The sequence below is a fragment of the Triticum aestivum genome, chromosome 6A (assembly GCF_018294505.1).
Source record: "Triticum aestivum cultivar Chinese Spring chromosome 6A, IWGSC CS RefSeq v2.1, whole genome shotgun sequence".
Classification (NCBI taxonomy): Eukaryota; Viridiplantae; Streptophyta; class Magnoliopsida; order Poales; family Poaceae; genus Triticum; species Triticum aestivum.
This window is the reverse complement of record NC_057809.1, coordinates 505470064-505486905: the sequence shown is the minus strand read 5'-3', so window position 1 is coordinate 505486905 and position 16842 is coordinate 505470064.

The window sequence follows — 16842 nt, the reverse complement described above, 5'->3', positions numbered from 1 at the left end:
AGGAGGCGGCGGCGGCCTGGCTCGGCTGGGCCTTAGGCCCAGTCGGGCGCGGAACTTTTTTTTAAATAATTCCGCCGACAGAAATAAAATCCTAGAAAAATAAATAAAAATCTAAAAATGCCAAAACAATTTTTCACCGTCTAAATAAAATAATTAGAACGAGATGAACATTTTCTTGGCCGTAAAATGCAATTTTTAAAACGTGCAATTTTTCTAATGCAAACAAAATTGCAATAAAACCAAATAAAACAAATATTTGATTTTAATATTTTTCCTCCAATATTTCAATTATCTTGGAGAAGTCATATTATCTCCTCTCATATATTTTAGTATGAAATATTTTCGGAGAGAAAATAATTAAAACCAAAATCCTCGTTTCAAAATTTGATAAAATCAAATTTGAAAACCGGGAAAATCCCCAACTCTCTCCGAGGGTCCTTGAGTTGCTTAGGATTTCGAGGATCGCTAGACGAAAAGCAAATAAAATATGATATGCATGGATGACTATGTATAACATTCCAAATTGAAAATTTTGGGATGTTACAAACCTACCCCCCTTAAGATGAATCTCGCCCTCGAGATTCGGGTTGGCTAGAAAATAGGTGTGGGTGGTCTTTGCGAAGATCATCCTCTCGTTCCCAGGTGGCTTCGTCCTCGGTATGGTGGCTCCACTGAACTTTGCAAAACTTGATAACTTTACTGCGAGTGACTCTGCTGGCAAACTCAAGAATCTTTACTGGCTTTTCCTCGTAAGTCAAATCACTGTCCAACTGAATTGCCTCCAAGGGTACTGTATCTCTTAACGGTATATCGGCCATCTCAGCATGACACTTCTTCAGCTGTGAAACGTGGAACACATCATGAACTCCTGACAATCCCTCGGGTAACTCCAACTTGTAGGCAACTTCTCCCATCCGTTCCAAAACACGATACAATCCTACAAATCTCGGAGCTAGTTTCCCCTTAACTCCAAAACGTTTCACTCCTCGCAAGGGAGATACTCGCAGATATACTCTATCTCCAATTTCATAGGTTACCTCTTTGCGTTTTGAGTCCGCATAACTCTTCTGCCTGGACTGAGCAATCTTCAATCTATCACGAATCAATTTAACCTTCTCCTCAGACTCCTTGATCAAGTCTGGTCCAAACAATTGTCGGTCTCCTACCTCGTCCCACATCATAGGTGTTCTGCACCTGCGTCCATACATGGCTTCAAACGGTGCCATCTTCAAACTGGCTTGGTAGCTATTATTGTACGAGAACTCTGCGTAAGGCAAATTGTCATCCCAACTAGATCCATAATCTAGTGCACAGGCTCTCAACATGTCCTCCAAAATTTGGTTCACTCTCTCGGTCTATCCATCTGTCTACGGGTGAAAAGTTGTACTGAACTCTAACCTTGTTCCCAAAGTCTGATGTAACTGATGCCAAAACTTTGAAGTAAACTGTGTTCCTCTATCTGATACGATGGTCCTTGGAACTCCATGCAGACATACGGTCCTGGACATATAAATCTTGGCCAACTTTGCACTGGTATAAGTGGTTTTCACCGGGATGAAGTGAGCCACTTTGGTCAAGCGATCAACTACTACCCATATGGAATCATATCCTGCTTTAGTCCTGGGCAATCTGGTGATAAAATCCATGCCAAGTTTATCCCACTTCCATTCGGGTATCGGCATAGGCTGTAATAATCCTGCTGGCTTTTGATGTTCTGCCTTCACTCGCTGACATACATCACATACGGCTACATACTCGGCAATATCCTTTTCATACCGGTCCACCAGAAACGTTCCTTCAAATCCAGATACATCTTGGTGTTTCCGGGGTGTATCGAGTATGGTGAGTCATGAGCCTCTTGAAGTATTAACTTCCTGATCTCCTGGTTATTGGGCACATAAACTCGATCCTCAAACCATAAGGTATCGTGCTCATCTTCACGAAAACCTTTGGCCTTTCCTTTGCTCATCTTCTCCTTTATCTCGGCAATCTCCTTGTCATCCTTCTGAGCTTCCTGAATCTTGTCCAGCAATGTCGACTGGACTTCCATTGTTGCAACGAATCCTCTAGGAACAATCTCCAATCGAAGTTCCATGATATTCTCTGCTAACTCCTTCGGCAGTCCCTTACTTTCAAGGATATTAGCATAACTCTTCCTGCTCAAAGCGTCTGCTACAACATTGGCCTTTCCTGGGTGATAGTGTAGCTTCATATCATAATCCTTTATAAGCTCCAACCATCTCCTCTGTCTAAGGTTCAGTTCCTTCTGGGTGAAGATGTACTTCAAACTCTTATGGTCCGTGTATACATCACATCGGTTTCCAATAAGGTAATGCCTCCAGGTCTTCAATGCATGCACTACGGCTGCTAACTCCAAATCATGCGTGGCATAGTTCAACTCATGAGGTTTTAGTTGTCGTGAGGCATACGAAACAACTCTTCCATCCTGCATAAGTACACATCCAAGTCCTAAGCGAGAGGCGTCGCAATACACTTGGAATTCCTTATGTATATCCGGCAGTGTTAGCACTGGTGCTGTAGTCAACCGTTCCTTCAACTCCTGGAAACTTGCCTCGCAATCTTCTGTCCATTTAAACTTAGTATCCTTCTTTAACAGTTCAGTCATTGGCTTTGCAATCTTGGAAAAGTTCTCAATGAATCTCCGATAGTAACCTGCGAGTCCAAGGAAACTGCGGATCTCGCTAACTGAGGTGGGTGCCAACCATTCAGTGACTGACTGAATTTTGCTGGGGTCTACTGCTATACCTTCTCCTGATATAACATGTCCAAGGAATCCGACTTCCTTCAACCAAAACTCGCATTTGCTAAACTTAGCATACAACTGGTGTTCCCTGAGTTTCTCGAGAACTAAGCGCAAATGCTCCTTGTGCTCCTCCTCGTTCTTCAAGTATACCATAATATCATCAATAAACACCACAACAAACTTGTCCAAATACTCCATGAACACCTTGTTCATCATGCTCATGAAATAAGCAGGGGCATTAGTCAGTCCAAATGACATGACCGTGTACTCGTATAATCCATAACGCGTCGTGAACGCTGTCTTTGGTATATCCTTCTCACGTATCTTCAACTGATGGTATCCTGATCGCAGATCGATCTTTGAAAACACCTTAGATCCTTGCAACTGATCAAATAGATCGTTGATCATCGGCAGTGGGTACTTGTTCTTAATCGTCACCTCATTCAAGGCTCGATAATCAACAACCATCCTTAGGGATTTGTCCTTCTTCTCCACCAAAAGCACAGGGGCTCCCCAAGGTGATGAACTTCTTCGAATGTATCCTTTTTCCAGTAACTCCTTGATCTGTTTCTTAATTTCCTCCAGATCATTTGCGGGCATCCGATAGGGTCTCTTGGATATTGGTCCTGTTCCTGGCAACAGCTCTATCAAAAACTCAATGTCTCTATCGGTGGCATGCCTGGTAACTCCTCTGGAAAAACATCCGGATAATCCTTCACTACAGGCACTTCCTCCTGAACAACTCCCGTAAGGGCATTCACTTGGCTCCTCCTAGGCACATGCCTAGACACATACTTAATCCTTTTTCCCTCCGGGGTGGTAAGATAAATCGACTTACTAGCACAGTCAATACTCCCTCCAAACTTTGACATCCAGTCCATACCTAATATCACATCCAATCCTTGTGACTCCAAGATAATTAGGTCGGACGGAAAAACATGTGTGCCAATGGTTAAGGGTACCTGGTCGCACCATCGGCTAGCCATGTATTCTGCTCCGGGTGAGCTTACTAACAGAGGGGTCCTAAGGGTTTGGGTTGGTAGTTTAAACTTATCCACAAATCCCCTTGATATGTATGAATGCGATGCACCAGTATCGAAAAGAACAAGAGCGGTAAATGACTTAACCAAAAACTTACCTATTACCGCGTCCGGCTGCTCTTCAACCTCCTCCACGTTAACGTGGTTCACTTGTCCTTTGTTGAATGGATTAGGCTTCTTCCCAGCGCTCCCATTTCCGTTTCCATTCTTTCCTTCAGGGCACTCCGTGGCGTAGTGTCCAGTCTTCCCACACTTGAAGCAAGTAACGTGACTTAGATCTCTTTTGGTGGGTGTGGCTGGATTGGGGCGGTTCTGATTATTGTTGGTTCCGTTCCCATTCCCATTCTTAGAACCATTGTGGTTATGTGATCCTCCTCCAGTGTGGTTGTGACCTCCATGGTTATGAACAAGTCCTCCCGAGTTCGGGGTTAGGCGAGGCTTCTGCTGAGCTCTTGAGTTATACTTCCTCTGTCCATACTTTCTCTTGCGGCTCTCAATCTGCTGCTGCTTCCCTTCAATCATAAGAGCCTTATCTACCAACTCCTGGTAGTTGTTGAAGGTTGCTACCATCAACTGCATGCTCATCTCATCATTCAGCCCTTCCATAAACTTCTCCTGCTTCGCGGCATCTGTGGCCACATCATCAGGGGCATAGCGAGATAACTTGCTAAACTCATCCACGTACTGTGCCACAGTACGGTTCCCCTGACGTAGGTTGCGGAACTCCCACTTCTTCATCTGCATAGCTCCAGTTGAGACATGGGCCGTGCGGAAAGCTTGCTGAAACTGGTCCCAAGTGACGTTGGCTATGGGGAAAGTGGTTGTGTAATTCTCCCACCATGAGGCTGCAGGTCCATCCAATTGATGTGCGGCAAAACGCACCCTCTCAGCATCCGTGCAACCTGCGGTGGTCAACTCCCTTCCAATACGGCGTAGCCAATCATCAGCAACTATAGGCTCGGTGCTACTAGAAAACACCGGCGGCTGTAACCTTAGAAAACGGGCTAGGTTGTCCACTAGCGGCGGGTTGTTGTTGTTATTGTTGTTGTTGTTGCCCTGGTTTTGAACTAGCAATTGCATCAACGTATTCTGCTGCTGGATCAACTGGGTGAGCTCCGGTGGGAAAACAAAACCGGGGTCACGTCTCGGAGGCATCTGATGGGTTTAGATGGAAGAGATCAGAATAGAAAGGGGTCTAATGAGAAAACACTACCCATATGCACATGAGACAAACACAAACATTTCACTCAATCAATCAAGCAAGGGCATACAAACGGTCTAGGACTATCGCAAAAGTGCTCATCTACTACTAATTACATGGGGGAATACTACTAATATTTGGTGGTCATCTAGAAATTTTGGTCGGTGGAAGACTCCATGATGTCTGCTCCAGCTTCGTCTTCAAAGTCATCATCACCAAGATCGGAATCGGTGTCGTCGATGATGATGTAGTCCTCGGGGCGTATCTCCTTGGGTTCTTCTTCTTCTTCTATTGGTGCCGGTCCTCCCATGAATACTCCGATCTTCTTGACTAGTCGTCATTCTTCTCCAGTAGTGTCTTGATTTCCTCCTCATATCCATCGCGTGTAAACTTGAGTTCTTCCTCCAGCTCGATGATTCTAGTCTTCGCCTTCTTCAAGTCCATCATGTCCGCGCACATCTGGTTCTCCTGACGTCGAATGTGCTGGTTTAACTCCTGGATGAAAGCTGCAATGGATCTATCCTTCCTGGTGCTGATTACTTCCCATTGCTCGTCTCGGCGCCCACATATTTGGTAGATAGTGTCCTTAAGCTCCCTGTTGTAGACCTCTCCAATGCGTCCCATGGTAATGTGGGCTGCCATGCTCTTGCCTAGACTCCAGGTGGGTGCTTCAAAAGAAAACTCTATGGGTTTAGAAGTTGGCGAGAACGTCCTTCCTGGAACTTGTACTTGAACCATCCAGCGCTCCTCTTCAGGTAAAGTGGCGTTGTACGTTCCGGTGAAGCTTGGTATTCCAATGTTCAAGTACCTAGTGACTTCCTTCAAGTGGCGTCCAAAAGGTGTGTCTTCATCCGGTTGTGCAAACTTGTTCTTCATCTCCGCCATCCTAAAGAGTAGAAAATGGAGAGAAGTCAGAAATGAGTAGAGAAGTGTGACCTAGGGTTTATCTTAGTGGTCGTGTCCTACACTCAGCGTGTGCTCTGATACCATCTTGTAGCGACCCGACCTCAGATGGTCAAGTCTCTGTGCTTCAGTGTCATCCCTGGATCGGTAATGCTGACACACACAGTACTCGAAGGATTTATAACAGAGTGGCAATCACACACTTATTACATCGAATGTCTCAAAGAGAACTTATTACAATAATATGGCTTAAGGCCATCTAATACGATAACAGCGGAAGGCTTGGAAGATAAAGTGAGTCCATCAACTCCAACGGCATAGCTGAGCTGCACGGCAACGACCTAACGAACCTTACTCCTCGTCTGAAAAGTCTGCAACATAATACGTTGCAGCCCGAAAACGGGTCAGCACATGGAATATGCTGGCAAAATAACACAGTAGAGCAAGAACAGAATAATGCTATCACTACATGCATATTTGGCTGGTGGAAAGCTCTATGGTTATAGTTTTTGCGAAAAGCCAATTTTTCCCTACAACAAAGGAATAGATTTTAATTTAACTATCATGGTAGTTGAAACATCATTGAGAAGGTTCCTCCAACTCAATCCCAATTAAAGTGATTAACATCCCAACAATATTAATTAAGAATGATGAGATACATGTGATAACCCAAATACTAGATACTCAAGAATTGTCCATAACCGGGGACACGGCTAACCATGATTAGATTATACACTCTGCAGAGGTTTGCGCACTTTTCCCCACAAGACTCGATCGCCTCCGTTGGATTTCTCGCACTACAAGGTGTTTGAGAAACGGATGACCGAGACACAGTCTTTCAGAAACATTAACTCTCTACTCCGGACAGACCATACCAAACCTACATCCCACTACCTGCTGATCTGCCTCTTCAAGAGCTTCACGTAACTTACTCAACTATGCTAGAGCCCATAATAGCTTGTGGCTGCACACGGAAGTTTCTAGCATGAATCATCTCAGTTCCCTTTGAGCCTGGGTGGCGGTCCATAGGAAGATCACACGGGTACTCCGGGATTTCCAAAAAATACAGGCAACACTGGGTACTCCAGGTGCCTCAATCCACCCAGATGTTAATTTAAGTTGCCACCTTAAGTTGAACCAATAATTAACAATCTCACATCTGTCATGGATTTCACTCAAACCCAAACCACGTCTACGAGCATAGCATAGCATAGTAATATAAGCAACGCGTAGAAGTAACTCCCAAGGGTTTGAATGTAACAGGGTAATAGGTTCTACCTCAACAACTACTTCCCAACCCACATGTTAATGACATCCTAATCATGCAATGTTTGAGGATTGGAACTAATGCATAAAAACTGGGTGATAAAAGGGATATGATCAAAGTGTTACTTGCCTTGCTGATGGTCTACGAAACCTAGGGACTCGTAGTAGCACGCTTCGCACTCCGGGTGTTCTATCGCAAACAAACAATAACATACATAAGCAACAAGAAAAGAAGCACAGGTAAAACTCAAATAAAGAGGGTTGACCAGAAGGTTCAACTTAAGAACTCCGGTTCGCAAAAAGAATCAAATCAAACGGAGCAACGAAACTCAAACGGCTAAAGAAAGAAGCTTCATTTACTAATCTGAACCTAGGTCAAATTTTACAGTAGCAAAAACTTATTTGAGTTGGTTAAATGGAAAGAGGGTCTCGAGACGAAACTCTAGGCGCTTGAATCGCCTGATTCCGACTAACGAGCGAAAAGATAAACAGAAACTAAGATCGGATCAGAAATCGCGATCAGAAAATCGCGGAATAAATCCGATAAAAGAAAACTGACGAACGGACTAACGAACGAGCGTTCGTTAGCTGGATCTAACGGGTGAAAACCGTTCGTTAAAACGAACGTACGGACAACGTCTGCTAACTAGAAGAACCGAGAAAAAAACCGGCGAATCCAAAAAACGGATCTAGGGTTTTAAAAAAATCGAACGGCTAAAAAACCGACGGCGGGTCAGGCGGCTACCTCCGACGAGGGGGCTCCGGCGAGGCGGGGGCAGCGGCTCGCGGAGTGGCGGAGGCAAGCAGCGGCGGCGGCGGCGCGGGGCTGCGGCGGCGGCGGCAAGCGGCGGCGGCTGCGGCTAGCGCGGGCGGCGGCGGCTGCGGCGGCGGGACTGGCGGCGGTGGCGGTGTGGTGTTGGGGCTCGGGGGCGGGCGTATATAAAGGGCGGGGCGGCGGAGCGACTTGGAGGAGGGGGCAAGGCACGGCGGTAAGCGGAGTCCGACTCGGACTCCGGTCCGAGCGGCGGCGGTGGCGCGCGCGCGCCGGAGGTGGCGGCGGCGGCCTGGCTCGGCTGGGCCTCAGGCCCAGTCGGGCGCAGAACTTTTTTTTAAATAATTCTGCCGACAGAAATAAAATCCTAGAAAAATAAATAAAAATCTAAAAATGCCAAAACAATTTTTCACCGTCTAAATAAAATATTTAGAACGAGATGAACATTTTGTTGGCCCTAATATGCAATTTTTAAAACGTGCAATTTTTTTAATGCAAACAAAATTGCAATAAAACCAAATAAAACAAATATTTGATTTTAATATTTTTCCTCCAATATTTCAATTATCTTGGAGAAGTCATATTATCTCCTCTCATATATTTTAGTATGAAATATTTTCGGAGAGAAAATAATTAAAACCAAAATCCTTGTTTCAAAATTTGATAAAATCAAATTTGAAAACCGGGAAAATCCCTAACTCTCTCCGAGGGTCCTTGAGTTGCTTAGGATTTCGAGGATCGCTAGACGAAAAGCAAATAAAATATGATATGCATGGATGACTATGTATAAAACATTCCAAATTGAAAAATTTGGGATGTTACACTTGGTGGTCGTGATTGAAGAACTATGTCAATGACACTATCAACCGGAAGATTAACTCCTAGCTGAGTCAAGTGATTGTGGTACCCAGACATTCTGAGTATATGTTCACTGACGGAACTATTCTCCTCCATCTTGCAGCTATAGAATTTATTGGAGACTTCATATCTCTCAATCCGGGCATTTGCTTGAAATATTAACTTCAACTCCTGGAACATCTCATATGCTCCATGATGTTCAAAACGTCGTTGAAGTCCCGGTTCTAAGCCGTAAAGCATGGCACACAGAATTATCAAGTAGTCATCATCTTTGCTTTGCAAGGTGTTCATAACATTTGGGGTTGCTCCTGCAGCGGGTTTGGCACCTAGCGGTGCTTCCAGGACGTAATTCTTCTGTGCAGCAATGAGGATAATCCTTAAGTTACGGACCCCGTCCGTGTAGTTGCTACCATCATCTTTCAACTTAGCTTTCTCTAGGAACGCATTAAAATTCAACGGAACAACAACACGTGCCATTTATCTAAAATAACATAGACATGCAAAATACTATCAGGTACTAAGTTCATGATAAATTAAAGTTCAATTAATCATATTACTTAAGAACTGCCACTTAGATAGACATCCCTCTAATCATCTAAGTGATCACGTGATCCCTATCAACTAAACCATGTCCGATCATCAGGTGAGATGGAGTAGTTTTCAATGGTGAACATCACTATGTTGATCATATCTATTATATGATTCACGCTCGACCTTCCGGTCTCAGTGTTCTGAGGCCATATCTACCTATGCTAGGCTCGTCAAGTTTAACCCGAGTATTCTGCTTGTGCAACACTGGATTGCACCCGTTGTATGTGAACGTAGAGCTTATCACACCCGATCATCACGTGGTGTCTCGGCACGACGAACTATAGCAACGGTGCATACTTAGGGAGAACACTTATACCTTGAAATTTAGTGAGAGATCATCCTATAATGCTACCACCGTACTAAGCAAAATAAGATGCATAAAGGATAAACATCACATGCAATCAATATAAGTGATATGATATGGCCATCATCATCTTGTGCCTTTGATCTCCATCTCCAAAGCAACGTCATGATCACCATCGTCACCGGCTTGACACCTTGATCTCCATTGTAGCATCGTTGTCGTCTCGCCAACTATTGCTTCTACGACTATCGCTACCGCTTAGTGATAAAGTAAAGCAATTACATGGCGATTGTATTTCATACAATAAAGTGAGAACCATATGGCTCTTGCCAGTTGCCGATAACTGCGTTACAAAACATGATCATCTCATACAACAATTTATATAATCACTTCTTGACGATATCACATCACAACATGCCCTACAAAAACAAGTTAGACGTCCTCTACTTTGTTATTGCAAGTTTTAGGTGGCTGCTACGGGCTTAGCAAGAACCGTTCTTACCTACGCATCAAAAACCACAACGCGGTATAGTGATTGATTTTTGATCTTCAGAAAGAACCCTGTTCATTGAATCCGATTCAACTAAAGTTGGAGAAACTGACACCCGCCAGCCACCTATGTGCAAAGCACGTTGGTAGAATCAGTCTCCTGAATGCGGTCATGTAATGTCGGTCCGGGCCGCTTCATCCAATAATACCGTGGAATCAAGAAACAACTAGTGACGGCAAGAAATATGTATATACCGAAACCCACAACTCCTTTGTGTTCTACTCGTGCATATAACATCTACGCATAGACCTGGCTCGGATGCCACTGTTGGGTAACGCAGTATTTCAAAAAAAATCCTACGATCACGCAAGATCTATCTAAGAGATGCATAGCAATGAGAGGGGACAATGTGTCTACGTAACCTCGTAGACCAAAAGCGGAAGCATTAAGAAACACGGTTGACGTAGTCGAACGTCTTCGTGATCCAACCGATCAAGTACCGAACGCACGACACCTCCTCGGCACACGTTCAGCTCAGTGACGTCCCTCGTACTCTTGATCCAGTTGAGGCCGATGGAGAGTTTCGTCAGCATGACAGGGCGTGTTTATGGTGATGATGAAGTTACCGGCGCAGGGCTTCGCGTAAGCACTACGAAGATATGGACGAGGTGTGTATCTGTGGAGGGGGCACCACACATGGCTAAAACAATTGTCAACTTGTGTGTCTATGGGGTGCCCCCCTCCCCCGTATATAAAGGAGGGGAGGGGGGCTGGCCGGCCCTCATGGTTCGCCCCCAAGGGGGGATTCCTAGTCCTACTAGGAGTAGGTTTCCCCCCTTTCCTAGTCCTAGTAGGAGGGGGAAGGAAGGGAAAGAGGAGAAGAAGGAAAGGGCCCCCTCCCAGTTTGGATTGGGCTTGGGGGGGAGGCGCTCCCACCTCCTGGCCGCCTCCTCTCTCTTCCACTAAAGCCCATGTAGGCCCATTAAGCCCCCAGGGGGGTCCGGTAATCCCCCGGTACTCCGTTATATGCCCGAATTCAGCCGAAACCATTCCAGTGTCCAAACATAACCTTCCAATATATCAATCTTCAAGTCTCGACCATTTCGAGACTCCTCGTCATGTCCGTGATCACATCTGGGACTCCGAACTACCTTCGGTACATCAAAACACATAAACTCATAATACTGATCATCATCGAACGTTAAGCGTGCGGACCCTACGGGTTCGAGAACTATGTAGACATGACCGAGACTCATCTCCGGTCAATAATGCATAGCGGAACCTAGATGATCATATTGGTTCCTACATATTATACAAAGATCTTTGTCGGTCAAACCGCATAATAACATACGTTGTTCCCTTTGTCATCGATATGTTACTTGCTCGAGATTCGATCGTTTGTATCATCATACCTAGTTCAATCTCATTACCGGCAAGTCTCTTTACTCGTTCCGTAATGCAACATCCCGTAACTAACTCATTAGTCACATTGCTTGCAAGTCTTATAGTGATGTGCATTATCGAGAGGGCCGAGAGATACCTGTCCGACAATCGGAGTGACAAATCCTAATCTCGATCTATGCCAACTCAACAAACACCATCGGAGACACCTGTAGAGCATCTTTATAATCACCCATTTACGTTGTGATGTTTGATAGCACACTAAGTGTTCCTCCGGTATTCGGGAGTTGCATAATCTCATAGTCATAGGAACATGTATAAGTTATGGAGAAAGCAATAGCAATAAACTAAATGATCATAGTGCTAAGCTAACGGATGGGTCAAGTCAATCACATCATTCTCTAATGATGTGATCCCGTTCATCAAATGACAACTCATGTCTATGGCTAGGAAACTTAACGATCTTTGATTAACGAGCTAGTCAAGTAGAGCCATACTAGTGACACTCTGTTTGTCTATGTATTCCCACATGTACTAAGTTTCCGGTTAATACAATTCTAGCATGGATAATAAACATTTATCATGATATAAGGAAATATAAATAACAATTTATTAGCCTCTAGGGCATATTTCTTTTAGAAATTGTTTCCTTTCTCCTTGGGGCTTCGTGCAAAATTTTGGTTTTCTTCTTTGCCTCGCAATAGTATCGATTCTTGGGATAAGTGTAAAGATGCTTTTATTACTAAGTATTTTTCGACCGCAAAAATTATTTCCCTTAGAACTCAGATCATGAATTTTAAGCAACCTGAGCATGAACATGTTGCACAATCTTTGGAAAGAATGAAATTGATGCTAAGAAATTGTCCTACTCATGGTTTAAATCTTTGGATGATTGTACAAAAAAATTATGCGGGATTGAATTTTGTTTCTAGAAATCTTTTAGATTTTGCCGCGGGTGGTACTTTTATGGAGATTACTTTGGGTGAAGCTACAAAATTACTTGATAATATTATAGAAAATTATTGGCAATGGCATACCGAAAGATCACCTACTGGTAAAAAAGTTAATTGGATTGAAGAAGTCAATACTTTGAGTGAAAAGGTTGATGCTCTTATGAAATTGGTTGCTAGTAAAAGTGCTCCTATTTTTCTTAATGGTGTGCCTTTGTCTACTTTTATTGAGAAAAATAGTGATCCTGTAGACGTGAATTTTGTCTCGCGAAACAATTTTAATAACAATGCTTATAGAGGTAATTTTAATCCTAGGCCTTTTCTTGGAAATTCCTCTAATATTTATGGCAATTTTTCCTATGGTAATTCTTCTTACAATAATAATAGGAACCCCACTGATCTTGAGAGTATTACTAAATAATTTATCAATGCTCAAAAAAAATTCAACACTATGATAGAAGAAAAATTGAATAAGACTGATGGTATGTCTAGAAGCATTGATAAAATTTCCCATGATGTAGAAAATCTCAAGATTAATTTTTTTCCACCTATGGTTGATATCAATGAATAAATTAAAGCCATGTTTCTATGGATGAAAGTAAGAAAAGAACCTCTATGCTTAGAACTAAAAGGGATTTTTTAGAAAGAGCATTTTCTACCAATTGCTTTCATAAAAATGATAAAGATCTTAAAATGATTAGTGTTTCTTCTATTGATTCCTTGTTTAGTAAGATTAAAATTGATGATAAAGGGACTGAATAAGATTCAACTTGAGCTAGAAGGCGTCCCGATGATTCGGAGGGTGGAAATCTTGTTGAAAAAAAATGATAAAAGTGGGTTTGGAGAGGTCGAAACTTTAACTAGTGATGTGCCCACTCTTTTGGATTACAAAGATTTTAAATATTATAATTGCTCTTTGATTGAATGTATTTCCTTGTTGCAATCCATGATAAATTCACCTCATGCCTATGAACAAAATAAAACTTTTACTAAACATATCTTAGATGCCATGATGAAAGCTTTGGAAGAAAAGTTGGAACTAGAGATCTCAATTCCTAGAAAATTATATGATGAGTGGGAACCTACCATTAAAGTCAAGATTAAAAATTATGAGTGTTTTGCTTTATTTGATTTGGGTGCTAGTGTTTCCACATTTTCGAAATCTTTATGTGGTGTGCTTGGTCTTACTGATATTGAAGAATGTTCTCTTAATTTGCACTTGGCGGATTCTACAATTAAAAAGCCTTTGGGAAGAATTAATGGTGTTCTTATTCTTGCAAATAGGAATTATGTGCCCATAGATTTTATTGTCCTTGATATTGGTTGTAATCTGTTTTGTTCCATTATACTTGGTAGACCGTTTTTACGAACTATAGGTGCCGGGATTGATATGAAAGAAGGGTATATTATATTCTAATTTCCACTAAGAAAGGGTATGTAACACTTCCCTAGAACAAGAATTAAGCCACCATATGAATCAATCATGAGGGCATCATATGGGGTGAAAACCAAAGATGACAATACTTGAATCTATGCATTATGCCTAGCTAGGGGCATAAAACAATAACGCTTGTTGGGAGGTAACCCGATGAATAAAATTTATTTTTGCCTTTTTCTTTCTATTCTTGAGTGTTCACACAATTATGCTACTGTTATGATTGTGTTTTTATGTCTTAGTTAAGTTTTGTACCAATTAAAGCCTTTGGGATTATGTTCGGTGATAGTTGATTCGATCTTGTTAGAAAACAGAAAATTTTGCATCTAGTAAAATTATTTTCATAAATCACAGAAGCATGATAATTCTGAGTTTTTTACACAGGATTGATATACAAATTACATAGAGCGTCCAAATTTTCAGATTTTTTGGAGTTATAGAAGTATAGGAACTTTCTACATTACTACAAACTGTTCTGTTTTTGACACATTCTGTTTTCTTTGCATTGTGTGCTTATTTTGATGAATCTATGGATTGTATCAGGGGCTATAAGCCATGGTAAAATTGGAATACAGTAGGTATAATGCAAAAAAATATGAATGGGTTTGCAACAGTACTTAGAGTGGCGATTTGCTTTATTATACTAACGGATCTCACGAAGGTTTTGATAAGTTTTGTGTGATTGAAGTTTTCAAGTTTTGGGTGAGATCACGATGGATGAAGGAATAAGGAGGGAAAAGAGCCTAAGCTTGGGGATGCCCATGGCAACCCAAGTTAATATTCAAGGAGAACCAAGCAACTAAGCTCGGGGACGCCCCAGAAGGCATCCATTCTTTCTTCTAACGAACAACGATAATTTTACTTGGAGCTATATTTTTATTCGTCACATATAATGAGTTTTCCTGGGAGCGTCTTGTATTATATGAGTCTTTGCTTTTTTTGATTTTAGTTTATCTCATCTATCCTTGCTGGACACACCTATTTTAGAGAGCCAAAATTATGCTATGTTTTAATAGAATTACTCTGTGTGCTTCACTTATATTTTTTAAACTTTGGAATTGCTCTAGTGCTTCACTTATATGTTTTTGAGCACGATGTGCTTTAATATCGTTGGAGAAATACTCTCATGCTTCACTTAGATTTATTTGAGAGTTAGTAAGTCTTTCGAAGAAATTCTCTCATGCTTCACTTATATTATTCTAAGAGACAGATGTTTTTATGCTAATGTTCTTCACTTAAATTTGTTTGAGCTTATCAAAAGCAATTGCAACATATGAAATTAGTCCCAAAGTGATAAATATTCAAGAAGGATATAATAAAAACTTTCATGAAGATCAATGGACAAAATAAACTTAATTCTTTGTAACGGTTTTGAGATATGATGATAGTAATATGTGAGTCATGTTGGTGAGTAATTATGCTTTAGCAAGATTATTGGTGTTAAGGTTTGTGATTCCCTATGTAAGTACGAAAGTCAATAGTTATGTAATAAAATCACATCCTACTTGTGGTGCATTATTCACTGTTAGTTATGCTTAATGCTCGTTTATGTGAATTTTTGTTTCTTGGTTGGATGCTTCAAAATCTATTTGCTAGCATTCATTTGTACTTAGTAGAAATACTACTTCTGCATCGAAAATCCTTAAACCTAGTTTTGCCATATGGGTCCACCATACCTACCTATATGCGGTATTTTTGTGCCGGTCTAAGTAAATTTTTATGTGCCATCTCTAATTTTCAAAATGAATTTCCTTTTTGTGTGCTCGTACCGCTCATGAAGCGGCAGGGGGTGGCCAATATTTTCCATGCTAGATGTGTTATTCCCAAGATGAGTGTTTATTCACTTGTCATTGCATGAGAGTACGACGACAATAGGGATGTCCAGTCCTGAAATGAAAAAGAAATTTACTTTATGTTGTCAAATGATAAATTCCTTGGAAAGTGTTGGTATGGATGGTACCCGTGGATACGGCTAGCCGTGGAATGTGGAAGTATGGTGGAAAAATGAATAAACTTTATTTCATATTTGGGAACCGCCTATGATATACCTAGCATGGAAAGTGTTGGAAATTACTCGGTCATTTTCGTTGACGGGAATAGTATGCCTCTCAAAAAAATTATCTCTCAATTTTAGCTTTGAGCTCTGCCACCTCTACAAATCTCTGCTTCCCTTTGTGAAGGGCCTATCTATTTACTTTTATGAAATTTTTATTTTTGTTATTGAGTCTCCATCTTATCTTATAAAGCACCAACTAGGGAGCACTATGATCATACTTGAGCATTGGATGTGGCTAATATTCAAGTGTGTTTCGTGAATGGATCAATGCTTGAGCATGATGGGCTAGGGATAACTTTCTTTAGTGTTGATATTTTGAAAGGCATGGCTGCTTGTTGATATGCTTTGGACCATATAAAAGTCCAAATGTCCATGCTACAAAAGAAAAGAATATGTGATGAACATGTTAGGCAGCATTCCACATCAAAAAAAAATCTGTTTTATCATTTACCTACTCGAGGACGAGTATGAATTAAGCTTGGGATGCTGATACGTCTCCAACGTATATATAAGTTTTGCTTGTTCCACGCTGTTATATTATCAATTTTGGATCTTTTATATTCATTTTATAGCAACTTTATATCATTTTTGTGGGACTAACCTATCGACATAGTGCTCAGTGCTAGTTGCTATTTTTTGCTTGTTTTTTTATTTTGCAGAATATCCCTATCAAATGGAGTCCAAATGCAGCAAAACTTTTTGGAGATTTTTTTGGACCAGAAGACACCTTGGGGTCAAGAAAGCACATGGGGGGAGGCCCATAGGGACCACATGACACTGATGTCTACTACACAACCTTCTTCTTGTAGAC